Source organism: Pseudophryne corroboree, chromosome 1 (genome assembly GCF_028390025.1).
Source record: "Pseudophryne corroboree isolate aPseCor3 chromosome 1, aPseCor3.hap2, whole genome shotgun sequence".
Taxonomy (NCBI): Eukaryota; Metazoa; Chordata; class Amphibia; order Anura; family Myobatrachidae; genus Pseudophryne; species Pseudophryne corroboree.
The window spans coordinates 484,806,418-484,826,783 of NC_086444.1; the positions used below are offsets into that span (position 1 = coordinate 484,806,418).

Below are 20,366 nucleotides of genomic sequence, written 5' to 3' on the forward strand. Positions count from 1 at the left end.
CATGCTGCTGCTAGTGAAGGTGTTACTGATTTATATGTCCTGAATTAATAAATTGACCTCTAGAGCATCCAAGGTATAAGATGCTATGAGTGGTAACGCTGTTTATTGGTACAAATAGGACAGTACCTATGCCGCAACAGCTGTAATTGATTAATTGATCCAATTATCAGATATTCCTATATGGACCATGTAACAGTCATCTGTTCTGACACAATACAGGGCAACTTTATTGAGAGATAGAATGAGTTTAAGCACGATTTGTTGTAAGTAGAACTGTGCTACAACAATTGCACCAACGTTTGTCCTATTGACGGGGATTCCCGTCCTGGCCGTGCTGTGATTCTCAATCTCTGATACATTCAAGATACACGCTGCTGCTAAAGAGAGTGCTATGGTTTGCAAATAAACTGGGTATTAGTACTGCATCAGCATGTAGTTGATCAGCATTGGTCCGATCAGCGGGTATTCCCGTGCTAGCCGCGCAGTACTGATTGCCAACAGTTAGAATATATAATTTACATGTTGCTGCTAGTGAAGATGTTACTGGTTAAAATAACAATTAGGAATGGGGATGTATCTGCACACGCACAGTTAACTACATAAGAATTTGGAACAAATGTTCCTTGAAAGACCCCTATAAATTATTGGTAATTACCATTTATTATGGGGGTGCTACCAACTACAGCTAAAGTGAATGTCAGCAAAAAAAGAAAAAAGGGCTGTATTATCGGTGCACAAAAAGAGAAGTGGTCTGGTTATCACTTCTCCATAAAATTTAACTTTTATTGTTATTCTCATAAAAATAGTATAGAATGTCTTTATTCAGACTACAAGTTAAGGCGAAACATAGAGGTTAAAATCATTGACATAGACAAAACATATAGAAGTGCAATGAAATAAATGTGAATGAAGATTAAAAATTTGTGTCAGCGTTTCTAATGTCCAAATTTTTTTTACAATATTTGTCCTACGTTAAGCCAGTACTCAATTACTCTTTAATTTGTCCACATTATATTCGTGGATATTAATCTCACTGTATACTTAATGTAAGAATTCTGTAATAATAAGAATTTACTTACCGATAATTCTATTTCTCGTAGTCCGTAGTGGATGCTGGGGACTCCGTAAGGACCATGGGGGGATAGCGGCTCCGCAGGAGACTGGAGACTGGGCACAAAAGTAAAGCTTTAGAACTACCTGGTGTGCACTGGCTCCTCCCCCTATGACCCTCCTCCAAGCCTCAGTTAGGATACTGTGCCCGGACGAGCGTACACAATAAGGAAGGATTTTGAATCCCGGGTAAGACTCATACCAGCCACACCAATCACACCGTATAACTTGTGATCTGAACCCAGTTAACAGCATGATAACAGAGGAGCCTCTAGAAAAGATGGCTCACTACAGCAATAACCCGATTTTTTGGTAACAATAACTATGTACCAGTATTGCAGACAATCCGCACTTGGGATGGGCGCCCAGCATCCACTACGGACTACGAGAAATAGAATTATCGGTAAGTAAATTCTTATTTTCTCTAACGTCCTAAGTGGATGCTGGGGACTCCGTAAGGACCATGGGGATTATACCAAAGCTCCCAAACGGGCGGGAGAGTGCGGATGACTCTGCAGCACCAAATGAGAGAACTCCAGGTCCTCCTCAGCCAGGGTATCAAATTTGTAGAATTTTACAAACGTATTTGCTCCTGACCAAGTAGCTGCTCGGCAAAGTTGTAAAGCCGAAACCCCTCGGGCAGCCGCCCAAGATGAGCCCACCTTCCTTGTGGAATGGGCTTTTACAGATTTTGGCTGTGGCAGGCCTGCCACAGAATGTGCAAGCTGAATTGTACTACAAATCCAACGAGCAATAGTCTGCTTAGAAGCAGGAGCACCCAGCTTGTTGGGTGCATACAGAATAAACAACGAGTCAGATTTTCTGACTCCAGCCGTCCTGGAAACCTATATTTCCAGGGCTCTGACAACGTCTAGCAACTTGGAGTCCTCCAAGTCCCTAGTAGCCGCAGGCACCACAATAGGTTGATTCAGGTGAAACGCTGAAAACCACCTTAGGGAGAAACTGAGGACAAGTCCTCAATTCCGCCCTGTCCGAATGGAAAATCAGATGAGGGCTTTTACAGGATAAAGCCGCCAATTCTGACACGCACCTAGCCCAGGCCAGGGCCAACAGCATGACCACTTTCCATGTGAGATATTTTAACTCCACATATTTAAGTGGTTCAAACCAATGTGACTTTTGGAACCCAAAAACTACATTTAGATCCCAAGGTGCCACTGGAGGCACAAAAGGAGGCTGTATATACAGTACCCCTTTCACAAACGTCTGAACTTCAGGGACTGAAGCTAGTTCTTTTTGGAAGAAAATTGACAGGGCCGAAATTTGAACCTTAATGGACCCCCATTTCAGGCCCATAGACACTCCTGTTTTCAGGAAATGTAGGAATCGACCTAGTTGAAAATTCCTCCGTCGGGGCCTTACTGGCCTCGCACCACGCAACATATTTTCGCCAAATGCGGTGATAATGTTTTGCGGTTATATCTTTCCTGGCTTTGATCAGGATAGGAATGACTTCATTCGGAATGCCTTTCTCCTTCAGGATCCGGCGTTCAACCGCCATGCCGTCAAACGCAGCCGCGGTAAGTCTTGGAACAGACAGGGTCCTTGCTGGAGCAGGTCCCTTCTTAGAGGTAGAGGCCACGGATCCTCCGTGAGCATCTCTTGAAGTTCCGGTTACCAAGTCCTTCTTGGCCAATCCGGAGCCACGAATATAGTGCTTACTCCTCTCCATCTTATAATTCTCCGTACCTTGGGTATGAGAGGCAGAGGAGGGAACACATACACTGACTGGTACACCCACTGTGTTACCAGAGCGTCTACAGCTATTGCCTGAGGGTCCCTTGACCTGGCGCAATACTTGTCGAGTTTTATAGACATGTGGAAGACTTCTGGGTGAAGTCCCCACTCTCCCGGGTGGAGGTCGTGTCTGCTGAGGAAGTCTGCTTCCCAGTTGTCCACTCCCGGAATGAATACTGCTGACAGTGCTATCACATGATTTTCCGCCCAGCGAAGAATCCTTGCAGCTTCTGCCATTGCCCTCCTGCTTCTTGTGTCACCCTGTCTGTTTACGTGGGTGACTGCCGTGATGTTGTCCGAATGGATCAACTCCGGGTGACCTTGAAGCAGAGGTCTTGCTGAGCTTAGAGCATTGTAAATGGCCCTTAGCTTCAGGATATTTATGTGAAGTGATGTCTCCAGGCTTGACCATAAGCTCTGGAAATTCCTTCCCTGTGTGACTGCTCCCCAGCCTCGCAGGCTGGCATCCATGGTCACCAGGACCCAGTCCTGAATGTGCGGCCCTCTAGAAGATGAGCACTCTGCAACCACCACAGGAGAGACACCCTTGTGCTTGGTGACAGGGTTATCCGCTGATGCATCTGAAGATGCGACCCGGACCATTTGTCCAGCAGGACCCACTGGAAAGTTCTTGCGTGGAATCTGCCGAATGGGATTGCTTCGTAGGAAGCCACCATTTTTCCCAGAACCATTTCATTGATGTACTGAGACTTGGCTCGGTTATAGGAGGTTCCCGACTAGCTCGGATAACTCCCTGACTTTCTCCTCCGGGAGAAACACCTTTTTCTGGACTGTGTCCAGGATCATCCCTAAGAACAGAAGACGAGTCGTCGGAATCAGCTGCGATTTTGGAATATTGAGAATCCAATCGTGCTGCCGCAACACTACCTGAGATAGTGCTACACCGACCTCCAACTGTTCCCTGGATCTTACCCTTATCAGGGAATCGTCCAAGTAAGGGATAACTAAAATTCCCTTCCTTCGAAGGAGTATCATCATTTCGGCCATTACCTTGGTAAAGACCCGGGGTGCCGTGGACCATCCATACGGCAGCGTCTGAAACTGATAGTGACAGTTCTGTACCATAAACCTGAGGTACCCTTGGTGAGAAGGGTAAATTTTGACATGAAGGTAAGCATCCTTGATGTCCCGAGACATCATGTAGTCCCCTTCTTCCAGGTTCGCAATTACTGCTCTGAGTGACTCAATCTTGAATTTGAACCTCCGTATGTAAGTGTTCAAGATTTTAGATTTAGAATCGGTCTCACCGAACCGTCCGGCTTCGGTACCACAACAGTGTGGAATAATACCCCGTTCCCTGTTGCAGGAGGGGTACCTTGATTATCACCTTCTGGGAATACAGCTTGTGAATGGCTTCCAAAACTGCCTCCCTGTCAGAAGGAGACATCGTTAAAGCCGACTTTAGGAAACGGCGAGGGGGAGACGTCTCGAATTCCAATTTGTACCCCTGAGATATCACCTGAAGGATCCAGGGGTCTACTTGCGAGTGAGCCCACTGCGCGCTGAAATTCATTGAGACGGGCCCCCACCGTGCCTGATTCTGCTTGTAAAGCCCCAGCGTCATACTGAGGGCTTGGCAGAGGCGGGAGAGGGTTTCTGTTTCTGGGAACTGGCTGATTTCTGCAGCCTTTTTCCTCTCCCTCTGTCACGGGGCAGAAATGAGGAACCTTTTGCCCGCTTGCCCACGAAAAGACTGCGCCTGATAATACGGCGTCTTCTTATGTTGAGAGGCGAACTGGGGTACAAACGTGGATTTCCCAGCTGTTGCCGTGGCCACCAGGTCTGAAAGACCGACCCCAAATAACTCCTCCCCTTAATAAGGCAATACTTCCAAATGCCGTTTGGAATCCGCATCACCTGACCACTGTCGTGTCCATAACCCTCTACTGGCAGAAATGGACAACGCACTTAGACTTGATGCCAGTCGGCAAATATTCCGCTGTGCATCACGCATATATAGAAATGCATCTTTTAAATGCTCTATAGGCAATAATATACTGTCCCTATCTAGGGTATCAATATTTTTAGTCAGGGAATCCGACCACGCCAACCCAGCACTGCACATCCAGGCTGAGGCGATTGCTGGTCGCAGTATAACACCAGTATGTGTGTAAATACATTTTAGGATACCCTCCTGCTTTCTATCAGCAGGATCCTTAAGGGCGGCCATCACAGGAGAGGGTAGAGCCCTTGTTCTTACAAGCGTGTGAGCGCTTTATCCACCCTAGGGGGTGTTTCCCAACGCACCCTAACCTCTGGCGGGAAAGGATATAATGCCAATAACATTTTAGAAATTATCAGTTGTTATCGGGGGAAACCCACGCATCATCACACACCTCATTTAATTTCTCAGATTCAGGAAAACTACAGGTAGTTTTTCCTCACCGAACATAATACTCCTTTTTTGGTGGTACTCGTATTATCAGAAATGTGTAAAACATTTTTCATTGCCTCAATCATGTAACGTGTGGCCCTACTGGAAGTCACATTTGTCTCTTCACCGTCGACACTGGAGTCAGTATCCGTGTTGGCGTCTATATCTGCCATCTGAGGTAACGGGCGCTTTAGAGCCCCTGACGGCCTATGAGACGTCTGGACAGGCACAAGCTGAGTAGCCGGCTGTCTCATGTCAACCACTGTCTTTTATACAGAGCTGACACTGTTACGTAATGCCTTCCAACAGTTCATCCACTCAGGTGTCGACCCCCTAGGGGGTGACATCACTATTACAGGCAATCTGCTCCGTCTCCACATCATTTTTCTCCTCATACATGTCGACACAAACGTACCGACACACAGCACACACACAGGGAATGCTCTGATAGAGGACAGGACCCCACTAGCCCTTTGGGGAGACAGAGGGAGAGTTTGCCAGCACACACCAGAGCGCTATATATATACAGGGATAACCTTATATAAGTGTTTTTCCCCTTATAGCTGCTGTATTTTTAATACTGCGCGTAATTAGTGCCCCCCTCTCTTTTTTAACCCTTTCTGTAGTGTAGTGACTGCAGGGGAGAGCCAGGGAGCTTCCCTCCAACGGAGCTGTGAGGGAAAATGGCGCCAGTGTGCTGAGGAGATAGGCTCCGCCCCCTTCTCGGCGGCCTTATCTCCCGTTTTTCTGTGTATTCTGGCAGGGGGTAAATTCATCCATATAGCCCAGGAGCTATATGTGATGCATTTTTTGCCATCCAAGGTGTTTTTATTGCGTCTCAGGGCGCCCCCCCCCAGCGCCCTGCACCCTCAGTGACCGGAGTGTGAAGTGTGCTGAGAGCAATGGCGCACAGCTGCAGTGCTGTGCGCTACCTTGTTGAAGACAGGACGTCTTCTGCCGCCGATTTTCCGGACCTCTTCTGTCTTCTGGCTCTGTAAGGGGGCCGGCGGCGCGGCTCTGGGACCTATCCATGGCTGGGCCTGTGATCGGTCCCTCTGGAGCTAATGTCCAGTAGCCTAAGAAGCCCAATCCACTCTGCACGCAGGTGAGTTCGCTTCTTCTCCCCTTAGTCCCTCGATGCAGTGAGCCTGTTGCCAGCAGGTCTCACTGAACATAAAAAACCTAAAACTAAACTTTTCACTAAGCAGCTCAGGAGAGCCACCTAGTGTGCACCCTTCTCGTTCGGGCACAAAAATCTAACTGAGGCTTGGAGGAGGGTCATAGGGGGAGGAGCCAGTGCACACCAGGTAGTTCTAAAGCTTTACTTTTGTGCCCAGTCTCCAGTCTCCTGCGGAGCCGCTATCCCCCCATGGTCCTTACGGAGTCCCCAGCATCCACTTAGGACGTTAGAGAAATAGGGGTATGTTGAGGAGTGTTGGTCCTGTTAGTATTGTAATGACGATTCAATATTTGTCCTACGCTAAGCCAATACTCAGTTACCTTTTAGTTTGTCCACATTATATTCGTGGATACTAATCTTCACTGTATATTTAATGTAAGATTTCTATAATATAGGTGTATGTTAGAGAGTGTAAATCCTGTTGGTATTGTAATAATGATTCAAAATTCTAGCTGTCAGAGTAATGGCGGAACACGCGTGTGGGCAGCGTGTGTTCAGCGTCTTTCTATGTCCAAACCTAAGCATAAATCAATGATTAGCCAGTTAACAATTTAGTAAATACTATTGAATTTAGGTATTGTTGCGGAGTGCAGGCAGAGAATTAGATCATAGTACAGGTTGAGTATCCCATATCCAAATATTCCGAAATACGGAATATTCCGAAATACGGACTTTTTTTAGTGAGAGTGAGATAGTGAAACCTTTGTTTTTTGATGACTCAATGTACACAAAGTTTGCTTAATACACAAAGTTATTAAAAATATTGTATTAAATGACCTTCAGGCTGTGTGTATAAGGTGTATATGAAACATAAATGAATTGTGTGAATGTAGACTCACTTTGTTTAATGCACAAAGTTATAAAAAATATTGGCTAAAATTGCCTTCAGGCTGTGTGTATAAGGTGTATATGTAACATAAATGCATTCTGTGCTTAGCTTTAGGTCCATCACCATTATATCTCATTATGGCATGCAATTATTCCAAAATACGGAAAAATCCAATATCCAAAATATGTCTGGTCCCAAGCATTTTGGATAAGGGATACTCAACCTGTAATAGGAGGACTGTTTAGTACTATATAGATTGTCAAGTGCCCGGATAACAAATAGCAAACAGATGGCAACAAGAATAATAGGTGTATTCTACACTAATGTGATGAGCATGTGATTATTGTGAAACACCTGTGGTATTATTGTCCTTATAAGGATGCAACAAATGTTTCAACCTTAATCTCCAGCACCATCTAAATGAATGTACAGACACCATAATTGCTAACAGATAGTAACAATGTCAGCCTGATATTGAGACACTGTATATACATAGGAGAAATTGATGCAGGCTGTGTGATATCTGGGATAGAATCCATCAGACAAGCGCAATAAATGTCTTAATACTAACAGTTATAACTATTCAATGAGCACCCAGCTGTGGTGTGCGATTAGTGAGCAATAAGAATTAATATCTGAATTAATGTTCTCTATGAATGTACAGAATAAATGAAATAAAATTTCTCCTACAATAGTATACCTTGGTTAATTAAAAGGTATGCATAATTTATTGGTCTAGTGATACACCTTATAATGAGGTATTACCATATATAAGTTGAATATACCTATCATTTCTATATGTACTGATTTAAATGTGATCAGTTGAGAGGGTGCCGCCAGTCCTAAATAATGAGGGTGCCTTTCCTCTAAGGACAATAATCGTGTGTGCACCAGACTATCATAACTATCACATAATTAATTAATGAAGGTATATATCCTCTAAGATGTATCACCTATTGCAATCAGACCTAGTGCATTGCCTTTACTGAGGAGATATATATACATTCTTTAGACGGTGTATTATACATTCATAGTAGACTACATACTAAATAATGCTCACTATATTTATTAGCATTATATTCCACCAGCATTATATTCTACCTGGTGGATAACGATTAAGGTGTCGGATACTGCAATTAGAAATAACAATAATTGATTCATTTGTTTCAGTCTAAGATCCATTATGGAATTTTGAATCATTATTACAATACCAACAGGATTTACACTCTCTAACATATCCCTATATTATAGAAATCTTACATTAAATATACAGTGAAGATTAGTATCCACGAATATAATGTGGACAAACTAAAAGGTAACTGAGTATTGGCTTAGCGTAGGACAAATATTGAATCGTCATTACAATACTAACAGGACCAACACTCCTCAACATACCCCTATATTACAGAATTCTTACATTAAGTATACAGTGAGATTAATATCCACGAATATAATGTGGACAAATTAAAGAGTAATTGAGTACTGGCTTAACGTAGGACAAATATTATAAAAAATGTTTGGACATTAGAAACGCTGACACACATTTTTAATCTTCATTCACATTTATTTCATTGCACTTCTATATGTTTTGTCTATGTCAATGATTTTAATCTCTATGTTTCGCCTTAACTTGTAGTCTGAATAAAGACATTCTATACTATTTTTATGAGAATAACAATAAAAGTTAAATTTTATGGAGAAGTGATAACCAGACCACTTCTCTTTTTGTGCACCGATAATACAGCCCTTTTTTCTTTTTTTGCTAAAATAACAATTAACATGGATGTCAGAGCTGCAACGGTTTCTAATTGATCAGCATTTGTCCGATCCACGGGGTATTCCCGTGATCACCGTGCAGAAATCTCATTATAATGCTCTCTGCTTCAGCATACACAGAGTACTCTCCTTTGAGTGCAGTGCAGTGTAACACAACATCATTCAGGGGACAAATGTCCTCATTCATGCCAGCTCACCTTATGAGTTATGTATCATGCATACCTCCCAACTTTTGGTGACAGGAAACCAGGACCCTCATTCGCCGCTGGAACAAAGACAGTTGGGAGGTATGATCAGGACCAAATTTTTTAGTGTCATGATGACCACAGTTCACCAAGCCTTGTAATGGATGCCCATGAAATACATTTAAAAGATAGGAGGAGTCAGACAATGAAGCGTGATGCAGAGGCGTATCTAGGGTAGGGCGAGTGGGGCACGTGCCCTGGGCGCCTTGGCAGGCCCAGGAGAGGAGGGCACCAGGGCATCATGCCCCACTCGCCCCCGTCAACCCTAAATGTGAGGGGAGGAGATGTGAGTGTCTCTCCCTCCCCTCACCGCCGCTGCCAGCACTAGCAGCGCTGCTGTGTCCGGTCTCCGGCGCTAGCCAATCAGAGCTTGCGGACCGGCTCCTGATTGGCTGCCGGTCCGAGAGCTCTGACTGGCTAGCGAACCGGCGCCAGACAGCCGCAGGAGACCTGGAGCGGTGAGGGGAAGGAGAGGCGCTGTGCTGCGCTCTCCTCCCCTCACATAGAGCAAGCGGTGAGTGACGGGGGGGGGGGGGGGGGGGGCGGGGGGGGCGGCGGGCTTGGCGGCACAGTGGGGCATGTATCTGGCACCAAATGGGGCATATGTAACTGGCACTGAGTGGGGTCTGGCACTGTGGGGCATGTAACTGGCACTGTGGGGCATGTAACTGGCACTGTGGGGCAATGTAACTGGCATTGTGGGGCAATGTAACTGGCATTGTGGGGCAATGTACCTGGCACTGTGGGGCAATGTAACTGGCACTGTAGGGCAATGTAACTGGCACTGTGGGGCATTGTATCTGGCACTGTGGGGCAATGTAACTGGCACTGTGGGGCAATGTAACTGGCACTGTGGGGCATGTATCCGGCACTGTGGGGCATTGTATCTGGAACTGGGGGGCAATGCAATTGGCACTGTGGGGCATGAATCCGGCACTGTGGGGCAATGTAACTGGCACTGTGGGGCAATGTAACTGGCATTGTGGGGCAATGTAACTGGCACTGTGGGGCAATGTAACTGGCACTGTGGGGCAATGTAACTGGCACTGTGGGGCATTGTATCTGGCACTGTGGGGCAATGTAACTGGCACTGTGGGGCATGTATCCGGCACTGTGGGGCATTGTATCTGGCACTGGGGGGCAATGCAATTGGCACTGTGGGGCATGAATCCGGCACTGTGGGGCAATGTAACTGGCACTGTGGGGCAATGTAACTGGCACTGTGGGGCATGTATCCGGCACTGTGGGGCATTGTATCTGGCACTGGGGGGCAATGTAACTGGCACTGTGGGGCATTGTATCTGGCACTGTGGGGCAATGTAACTGGCACTGTGGGGCATTGTATCTGGCACTGTGGGGCAATGTAACTGGCACTGTGGGGCATTGTATCTGGCACTGTGGGGCAATGTATCTGGCACTGTGGGGCAATGTAACTGGCACTGTGGGCCATTTCCAGTTGCCACACCGCTTCCGGAGCGTGGCCACGCCCTTTTTACGCAACGCGCGCACATACTTCTTTTGCTATGTTTTTTGTTTTGTTTTTTTTTGGGGGGGGGGGGGGGCGCGCGCCATTTTACATCTTGCCCTGGGCTCCAAAAACCCTAGTTACGCCTCTGGCGTGATGGGGTGCAAGGGCCTGGTAATGAGTGATATGGAAGAATGTGACCTAATATTAATATACATGCTGGCCTATATTACGTATCATGCCACCTTTCCAGCCAATATGCAACATCAAACCCCTTAAAAGGTGCAGGTGGCGAGGATTAATCTCACAAGTCTCAAACCTCTTGTGTCTAATTTTGGCAGGGGCCAAAAGGTACAGAGAATGGTAGCAAAAAACAAAAACCCAACCACCGAGATGTAGCATCCCCTGGAACTACAGCAAAGGACTAGGGCCTTGCACTATCACATAAATAAAAAATATAATAAAATCTAATTGCCCATAATTGGAAGCTTTAGGTTGCCCAGTCGGCCAAGCTATTACCATGACTTTAATTACAGAATCAAACCAGTAGTTTCAAGTATCAAATCTTTCTTCAGAAGGCATATAAAAAAAAATAAGAATTTACTCACCGGTAATTCTATTTCTCGTAGTCCGTAGTGGATGCTGGGAACTCCGTAAGGACCATGGGGAATAGCGGGCTCCGAAGGAGGCTGGGCACTCTAGAAAGATCTTAGACTACCTGGTGTGCACTGGCTCCTCCCACTATGACCCTCCTCCAAGCCTCAGTTAGGTACTGTGCCCGGACGAGCGTACACAATAAGGAAGGATATTGAATCCCGGGTAAGACTCATACCAGCCACACCAATCACACCGTACAACTCGTGATATGAAACACAGTTAACAGTATGAAACAATAGAGCCTCTCAACAGATGGCTCAACAATAACCCGATTTAGTTAACAATAACTATGTACAAGTAATGCAGATAAACCGCACTTGGGATGGGCGCCCAGCATCCACTACGGACTACGAGAAATAGAATTACCGGTGAGTAAATTCTTATTTTCTCTAACGTCCTAGTGGATGCTGGGAACTCCGTAAGAACCATGGGGATTATACCAAAGCTCCCAAACGGGCGGGAGAGTGCGGATGACTCTGCAGCACCGAATGAGAGAACTCCAGGTCCTCCTCAGCCAGGGTATCAAATTTGTAGAATTTTGCAAACGTGTTTGCCCCTGACCAAGTAGCTGCTCGGCAAAGTTGTAAAGCCGAGACCCCTCGGGCAGCCGCCCAAGATGAGCCCACCTTCCTTGTGGAATGGGCATTGACAGATTTTGGCTGTGGCAGGCCTGCCACAGTATGTGCAAGCTGAATTGTACTACAAATCCAACGAGCAATAGTCTGCTTAGAAGCAGGAGCACCCAGCTTGTTGGGTGCATATAGGATAAACAGCGAGTCAGATTTTCTGACTCCAGCCGTCCTGGAAACATATATTTTCAGGGCCCTGACAACGTCTAGCAACTTGGAGTCCTCCAAATCCTTAGTAGCCGCAGGCACCACAATAGGCTGGTTCAGGTGAAATGCTGACACCACCTTAGGGAGAAACTGGGGACGAGTCCTCAATTCTGCCCTATCCATATGGAAAATCAAATAAGGGCTTTTACAAGACAAAGCCGCCAATTCTGATACTCGCCTGGCAGAAGCCAAGGCAAATAACATAACCACCTTCCATGTGAGATATTTCAGATCCACGGTTTTTAGTGGTTCAAACCAAAGTGATTTTAAGAAAACTCAACACCACGTTGAGATCCCAAGGTGCCACAGGAGGCACAAACGGGGGCTGACTATGCAGCACTCCTTTTATAAATGTCTGAACTTCAGGTACTGAAGCTAGTTCTTTTTTGAAAGAAAATCGACAAAGCCGAGATCTGTACCTTAATGGAACCCAATTTAAGGCCCATAGTCACTCCTGCTTGCAGGAAATGCAGAAATCGACCTAGTTGAAATTCCTCTGTTGGGGCCCTTTCGGCCTCACACCAAGCAACATATTTTCGCCATATGCGGTGATAATGAGTTGCTGTAACCTCTTTCCTGGCTATAGTAAGCGTAGGAATTACTTCCTCCGGAATACCCTTTTCCTTCAGGATCCGGCGTTCAACCGCCATGCCGTCAAACGCAGCCGCGGTAAGTCTTGGAACAGACAGGGCCCCTGCTGCCGCAGGTCCTGACTGAGTGGCAGAGGCCATTGGTCCTCTGATATAAATTCTTGAAGTTCTGGGTACCAAGCTCTTCTTGGCCATCCACGAGTATCGTTCTTACTCCTCGCCTTCTTATTATTCTCAGTACCTTTGGTATGAGAGGCAGAGGGGAGAACACCTAAACCGACTGGTACACCCACGGTGTTACCAGAGCGTCCATAGCTATCGCCTGAGGGTCCCTTGACCTGGAGCAATATCTTTTATAGCTTTTTGTTAAGGCGGGACGCCATCATGTCCACCTGTGGCCTTTCCCAATGGTGTACAATCCTACTGGAAGACTTCTGGAGGAAGTCCCCATTCTCCCGGGTGGAGGTCGTGTCTGTATGAGAAGCAGAGGAGGGAACACATAAACCGACTGGTACACCCACGGTGTCACTAGAGCGTCCACAGCTATCGCCTGAGGGTCCCTTGACCTGGCGCAATATCTTTTTAACTTTTTGTTGAGGCGGGACGCCATCATGTCCACCTGTGGTTTTTCCCAACGGTTTACCAGCATCTGGAAAACTTCTGGGTGAAGTCCCCACTCTCCCGGGTGGAGGTCGTGTCTGCTGAGGAAGTCTGCTTCCCAGTTGTCCACTCCCGGAATGAACACTGCTGACAGTGCTAACACATGATTTTCCGCCTATCGGAGAATCCTTGTGGCTTCTGCCATCGCCATCCTGCTTTTTGTGCCGCCCTGTTGATTACATGGGCGACTGCCGTGATGTTGTCTGATTGGATCAGTACCGGCTGGTTTTGAAGCAGAGGCCTTGCTGGCCTCAGGGCATTGTAAATGGCCCTCAGATCCAGAATATTTATGTGTAGGGAAATAACCTGACTTGACCAAAGTCCCTGGAAGTTTCTTCCCTATGTGACTGCCCCCCAGCCTCAAAGGCTGGAATCCATGGTCACTAGGACCTAGTCCTGTATGCCGAACCTGCGGCCCTCTTGAAGATGGGCACTCTGCAGCCACCACAGTAGAGATACCCTGGTCCTTGGAGACAGGGTTATCAGCCTATGCATCGGAAGATGCGATCCGGACCACTTGTCCAACAGGTCCCTCTGAAAAGTTCTTGTATGGAACCTGCCTAATGGGATTGCTTCATAAGAAGCTACCATTTTTCCCAGGACTCGCGTGCAATGATGCACCGCTACCTATTTTGGTTTCAGGAGGTCTCTGACTAGAGATGACAACTCCTTGGCTTTCTCCTCCGGGAGAAACACTATTTCTGGTTTATGTCCAGAACCATCCCCAGGAACAGTAGACGTGTCATAGGAACCAGCTGTGACTTTGGACTGTTTAGAATCCACCTATGCTGTTGTAGCACTTTCCAAAATAGTGCTACCCCGACTACCAACTGCTCCTTGGACCTCGCCCTTATAACGAGATTGTCCAATTACGGGATAATTACAACTCCCTTTTTTTGAAGGAGTATCATCATTTCGGCCATTACCTTGATAAAACACCCTCGGTGCCAAGTACAGTCCAAACGGCAGTGTCTGGACTTGGTAATGGTAATCCTGTACCACAAATCTGAGGTACTCCTGGCGAGGATGGTAAATGGGGACATGCAGGTAAGCATCCTTGATGTCCCGGGATACCATGTAATCCCCCTCGTCCAGGCTTGCAATAACCGCCCTGAGCGATTCCATCTTGAACTTGAATTTTTTTATGTTCAAGGATTTTAAATATAAAATGGGTCACACCGAACCATGCGGTTTCGGTACCCCAACCCGTGTGGAATAGTAACCCCGTCCTTGTTGAAGTAGGGGCACCTTGAGTATTACCTGCTGGGAATACCGCTTATTAATTGCCTCTAGCACAGCCTCCCTGCTTGAGGGAGTTGTCAGCAAGGCATATTTTAGGAAACGGCTGGGGGGAGACATCTCTAATTCCAGCTTGTACCCCTGAAATACTACTTGGAAGAAACAGGGATCCACCTGTGAGCGAGCCCACTAATTGCTGAAATTTTTGAGGCGGCCCCCCACCGTACCTGGCTACACCTGTGGAGCACCCGCGTCATGGTGTGTACTCACAGGAGGCGGGGGAAGAATCTTGATTCTGGGAACAGGCTGACTGGTGCAGCTTTTTCCCTCTACTCTTGTCTCTGTACAGAAAGGAAGCGCCATTTGACCCGCTTGCTTTTCTGAAGCCGAAAGGACTGTACCTTTTTCTGTGAGGAAACCTGAGGTAAAATTATTTCTTCCCAGCAGTTGCTGTGGATACGAGGTCCCAGAGACCATCCCCAAATAATTCCTCACTCTTATAAGGCTCTCTATGCGCTTTTTAAGTCAGCATCACCTGTCCAGTGACAGGTCTCTAATACCCTCCTGACAGAATGGACATTACATTTATTTTGGATGCCAGCCGGCAAAATATCCCTCTGTGCATCCCCCATATATAAGACAACGTCTTTAATATGTTTTTATGTTTGCCAACTATTATCCCTGTTTGACAGGGTCACCAACCACGCTGCAGCAGCACTATCTGCAGGTCTCAGTCTAGTACCTGAGTGTGTAAATACAGACTTCAGGATAGCCTCCTGTTTTTTTTTTTTTTTTATCAACAGGTACCTATTAAAGTGGCCGTATCCTAAGACGGCAGTGCCACCTTTTTTGACAAACGTGTGAGCGCCTTATCCACCCTAGGGGATATCTCCCAGCGTAACTTATCCTCCTGGCGGGAAAGGGTACGCCATCAGTAACTTTTTATAAATTACCAGTTTCTTAACGGGGGAACCCACGCTTTTCACACACTTCATTTATTCATCTGATGGGGGGAAAAAACACTGCCTGTTTTTTCTCCCCAAACCTAAAACCCATTTATAGAGGTTAAAGTCAGAAATGTATAACACATTTTTTATTGCCGGGATCAAGTCACGGATTGGATTGTGTATATGTCTCCACCTTGTCGACACTGGAGTCAGACTCCGTGTCGACATCTGTGTCTGCCATCTGAGAGAGCGGGCGTTTTTGAGCCCCTGATGGCCTTTGAGACGCCTGGGCAGGCGCGGGCTGCGAAGCCGGCTGTCCCACAGCTGTTACGTCATCCACCCTTTAATGTAAGGAGTTGACACTGTCGGTTAATACCTTTTACCTCTCTATCCACTCTGGTGTCGGCCCCACAGGGGGCGACATCACATATATCGGCCTCTGTTCCGTCACCATATAAGCCTCCTCATTCAACATGTCGACACAGCCGTACCGACACACCGCAGACACACAGGGAATGCTCTAAACGAGGACAGGACACACAAAAGCCCTTTGGGGGGACAGAGTGAGAGTATGCCAGCACACACCAGAGCGCTATATACTGCAGGGACTAACTGAGTTATGTCCCCTATAGCTTTATATCTATATATATAATGTATACTGCGCCTAAATTTAGTGCCCCCTCTCTCTTTTTTTAACCCTTGTAGACTGCAGGGGAGAGCAAGGGAGCTTCCCTCCAACGGAGCTGTGAGGGAAAATGGCGCCAGTGTGCTGAGGAGATAGGCTCCGCCCCTTTTTCGCGGCCTATTCTCCCGTTTTTTATGGACTTCTGGCAGGGGTATTTACCTCATATATAGCCCCTGGGGCTATATATTGAGGTATTTTTGCCAGCCAAGGTGTTTTTATTGCTGCCTCAGGGCGCCCCCCCCCAGCGCCCTGCACCCTCAGTGACCGGAGTATGAAGTGTGTGAGAGGAGCAATGGCGCACAGCTGCAGTGCTGTGCGCTACCTTGGTGAAGACTGAAGTCTTCTGCCGCCGATTTTCCGGACCATCTTCATGCTTCTGGCTCTGTAAGGGGGACGGCAGCGCGGCTCCGGGACCGAACATCAAGGCTGGGCCTGCGGTCGATCCCTCTGGAGCTAATGGTGTCCAGTAGCCTAAGAAGCCCAATCCGGCTGCAAGCAGGCGAGTTCGCTTCTTCTCCCCTTAGTCCCTCGCTGCAGTGAGCCTGTTGCCAGCAGGTCTCACTGAAAAGAACAAATTCTAAGACTATAACTTTCTAAGAGCTCAGGAGAGCCCCTAGTGTGCATCCAACCTCGGCCGGGCACGAAATCTAACTGAGGCTTGGAGGAGGGTCATAGTGGGAGGAGCCAGTGCACACCAGGTAGTCTAAGATCTTTCTAGAGTGCCCAGCCTCCTTCGGAGCCCGCTATTCCCCGTGGTCCTTACGGAGTTCCCAGCATCCACTAGGACGTTAGAGAAATAAGATTTTAAACCTACCGGTAAATCTATTTCTCCTAGTCCGTAGAGGATGCTGGGGACTCCGTAAGGACCATGGGGTATAGACGGGCTCCGCAGGAGATAGGGCACCTAAAAAGAACTTTGACTATGGGTGTGCACTGGCTCTTCTCTCTATACCCCTCCTCCAGACCTCAGTTAGAGAACTGTGCCCAGAGGAGATGGACAATACAAGGCAGGATTTAGAAATCCAAGGGCAAGATTCATACCAGCCCACACCAATCATACCATGTAACCTGGATCATACATAACCAGTTAACCGTATGAACAATAACAGTAACGGTCCAAGACCGATTCCAACTGTAACAGAACCCTCATGTAAGCAACAACTATATACAAGTCTTGCAGAGTTTCCGCACTGGGACGGGCGTCCAGCATCCTCAACGGACTAGGAGAAATAGATTTACCGGTAGGTTTAAAATCTTATTTTCTCTTACGTCCTAGAGGATGCTGGGAACTCCGTAAGGACCATGGGGTTTATACCAAAGCATCCAATCGGGCGGGAGAGTGCGTATGACTGCAGCACCGACTGAGCAAACACTAGGTCCTCATCAGCCAGGGTATCAAACTTGTATAATTTAGCAAAAGTGTTTGACCCCGACCAAGTCGCCGCTCGGCAAAGTTGTAATGCCGAGACGCCTCGGGCAGCCGCCCAAGAAGAGCCCACCTTCCTAGTGGAATGGGCCTTAACCGAATTTGGTACCGGAAATCCAGCCGTAGAGTGAGCCTGCTGAATCGTATTACAAATCCAGCGAGCAATAGTCTGCTTCGAAGCAGGTGCGCCAATCTTATTGGCCGCATACAGGACAAACAGAGCCTCTGTTTTCCTAAGTCTAGCCGTCCTGGCTACATAAATCTTTAAGGCCCTGACTACGTCCAGGGATCTGGAATCCTCCAGGTCACTTGTAGCCACAGGCACCACAATAGGTTGATTCACATGGAATGAAGAAACCACCTTAGGCAAAAATTGCGGACGTGTCCTCAATTCAGCTCGATCCACATGAGAAATCAAGTAAGGGCTTTTGTGTGACAAAGCCGCCAATTCTGATACTCGCCTTGCCGATGCCAAGGCCAACAACATGACCACCTTCCAAGTAAGAAATTTCAAATCAACCTTGTTAAGCGGTTCAAACCAGTGTGACTTTAGAAACTGCAACACCACGTTGAGGTCCCACGGTGCCACTGGAGGCACAAAAGGAGGCTGGATGTGTAGCACTCCCTTTACAAGCGTCTGGACTTCTGGAAGAGAAGCCAATTCCTTCTGAAAGAAAATCGAGAGGGCCGAAATCTGAACCTTAACAGAGCCTAATTTCAGGCCCATATCCACTCCTGTCTGTAGGAAGTGGAGAAAACGACCCAGATTAAAATCTTTCGTAGGTGCATTCTTGGTCTCACACCAAGACACATACTTTCGCCAGATACGTTGATAATGCTTAACCGTCACCTCCTTCCTAGCCTTTATTAAAGTAGGGATGACCTCTTCCGGAATCCCCTTTTTCGCTAGGATTCGGCGTTCAACCGCCATGCCGTCAAACGTAACCGCGGTAAGTCCTGAAATACACAGTTGCAAATACACAGTCCTGAAATACACAGAGGACCTGTTGCAACAGGTCCTCCCTCAGAGGAAGAGGCCAGGGGTCTCCTGTGAGCATCTCTTGTAGATCTGAGTACCAGGCCCTTCGAGGCCAGTCTGGGACAACGAGTATCGTCTGTACTCTTCTTTGCCTTATGATCCTCAACACTTTTGTGATGAGAGGAAGAGGAGGAAACAAGTAGACCGATTTGAACACCCACAGTGTTATCAGAGCGTCTACTGCCACTGCCTGAGGGTCCCAAGACCTGGCACAATACCTCCGAAGCTTTTTGTTGAGGCGTGACGCCATCATGTCTATTTGAGGAGTTCCCCAAAGACGTGTTATGTCTGCAAAGACTTCTTGATGAAGTCCCCACTCTCCTGGATGGAGATCGTGTCTGCTGAGGAAGTCTGCTTTCCAGTTGTCCACTCCCGGAATGAAGACAGCCGACAGAGCGCTTACATGATTTTCCGCCCAGCGAAGGATCCTTGTGGCTTCCGCCATCACGACTCTGCTTCTTGTCCCGCCTTGGCGGTTCACATGAGCCACTGCTGTGACATTGTCTGATTGAATCAGAACCGATAGGTTTCGAAGAAGACTCTCCGCTTGTCGAAGGCCGTTGTAAATGGCCCTGAGTTCCAACACATTGATGTGTAGACAGGACTCCTGGTCTGACCAAAGACCCTGAAAATTCTTTCCGTGCGTGACCGCTCCCCATCCTCGGAGGCTCGCGTCCGTGGTAACCAGGATCCAATCCTGAATTCCGAACCTGCGACCCTCCAGGAGGTGAGCACTTTGCAACCACCACAGGAGGGACACTCTGGCCCCTGGGGACAGAGTTATTTTCCGATATAAGTGCAGATGGGACCCGGACCACTTGTCCAGAAGGTCCCATTGAAAAGTCCTTGCATGGAACCTTCCAAAGAGAATGGCCTCGTAGGCCGCCACCATTTTCCCCAGAACTCGAGTGCATTGGTGAACTGACACCCTTTTCGGTTTTAGCAGGTCTCTGACCATGTCCTGGATGTCCTGTGCTTTCTCTATTGGGAGGAAGACCTTCATTTGTTCCGTATCCAGTATCATACCTAGGAACGGTAGTCGAGTTGTCGGAATCAACTGTGACTTCGGTAGATTTAGAATCCAGCCGTGTTGCTGGAGTACTCTCAGAGAGAGTGCCACACTGATAAGCAATTTCTCCCTTGATCTCGCTTTATCAGGAGATCGTCCAAGTATGGGATAATTGTGACTCCATGCTTGCGCAGGACCACCATCATTTCCACCATTATCTTGGTGAAAATCCTCGGGCCCGTGGAAAGTCCAAACGGCAACGTCTGAAATTGGTAATGACAATCCTGTACAGCGAATCTCAGGTATTCCTGATGGGGTCATATATGGGGACATGAAGGTACGCATCCTTTATGTCCAGAGACACCATAAACTCCCCCTCCTCCATGTTGGCTATTATCGCTCTGAGTGATTCCATTTTGAATTTGAATCTTTTTATGTACAGGTTTAGGGATTTCAGATTCAAAATAGGTCTGACCGAACCGTCCGGTTTCGGGACCACAAATAGGGTTGAGTAGTAACC

At 47.3% G+C, this 20,366-nt stretch overlaps 1 protein-coding gene across 4 annotated transcripts in view; it reads right to left on the reverse strand.

Annotated features, from left to right (window-relative positions):
* The window catches only part of RMI1 (RecQ mediated genome instability 1), a 123,636-nt gene that overhangs the window by 61,551 nt on the left and 41,719 nt on the right, over positions 1-20,366 (reverse strand). The window contains exon 2 of one of the 4 annotated variants that reach the window (XM_063913796.1): positions 9,271-9,313. The exons of 2 other annotated variants lie outside the window; for them this stretch is intronic. The gene's annotated coding sequence lies outside the window, so the exon portion shown is untranslated. Of the gene's footprint in view, positions 1-9,245; positions 9,314-20,366 lie in introns of those variants that run through there. One more of the 4 variants, XM_063913794.1, reaches the window with a different exon arrangement.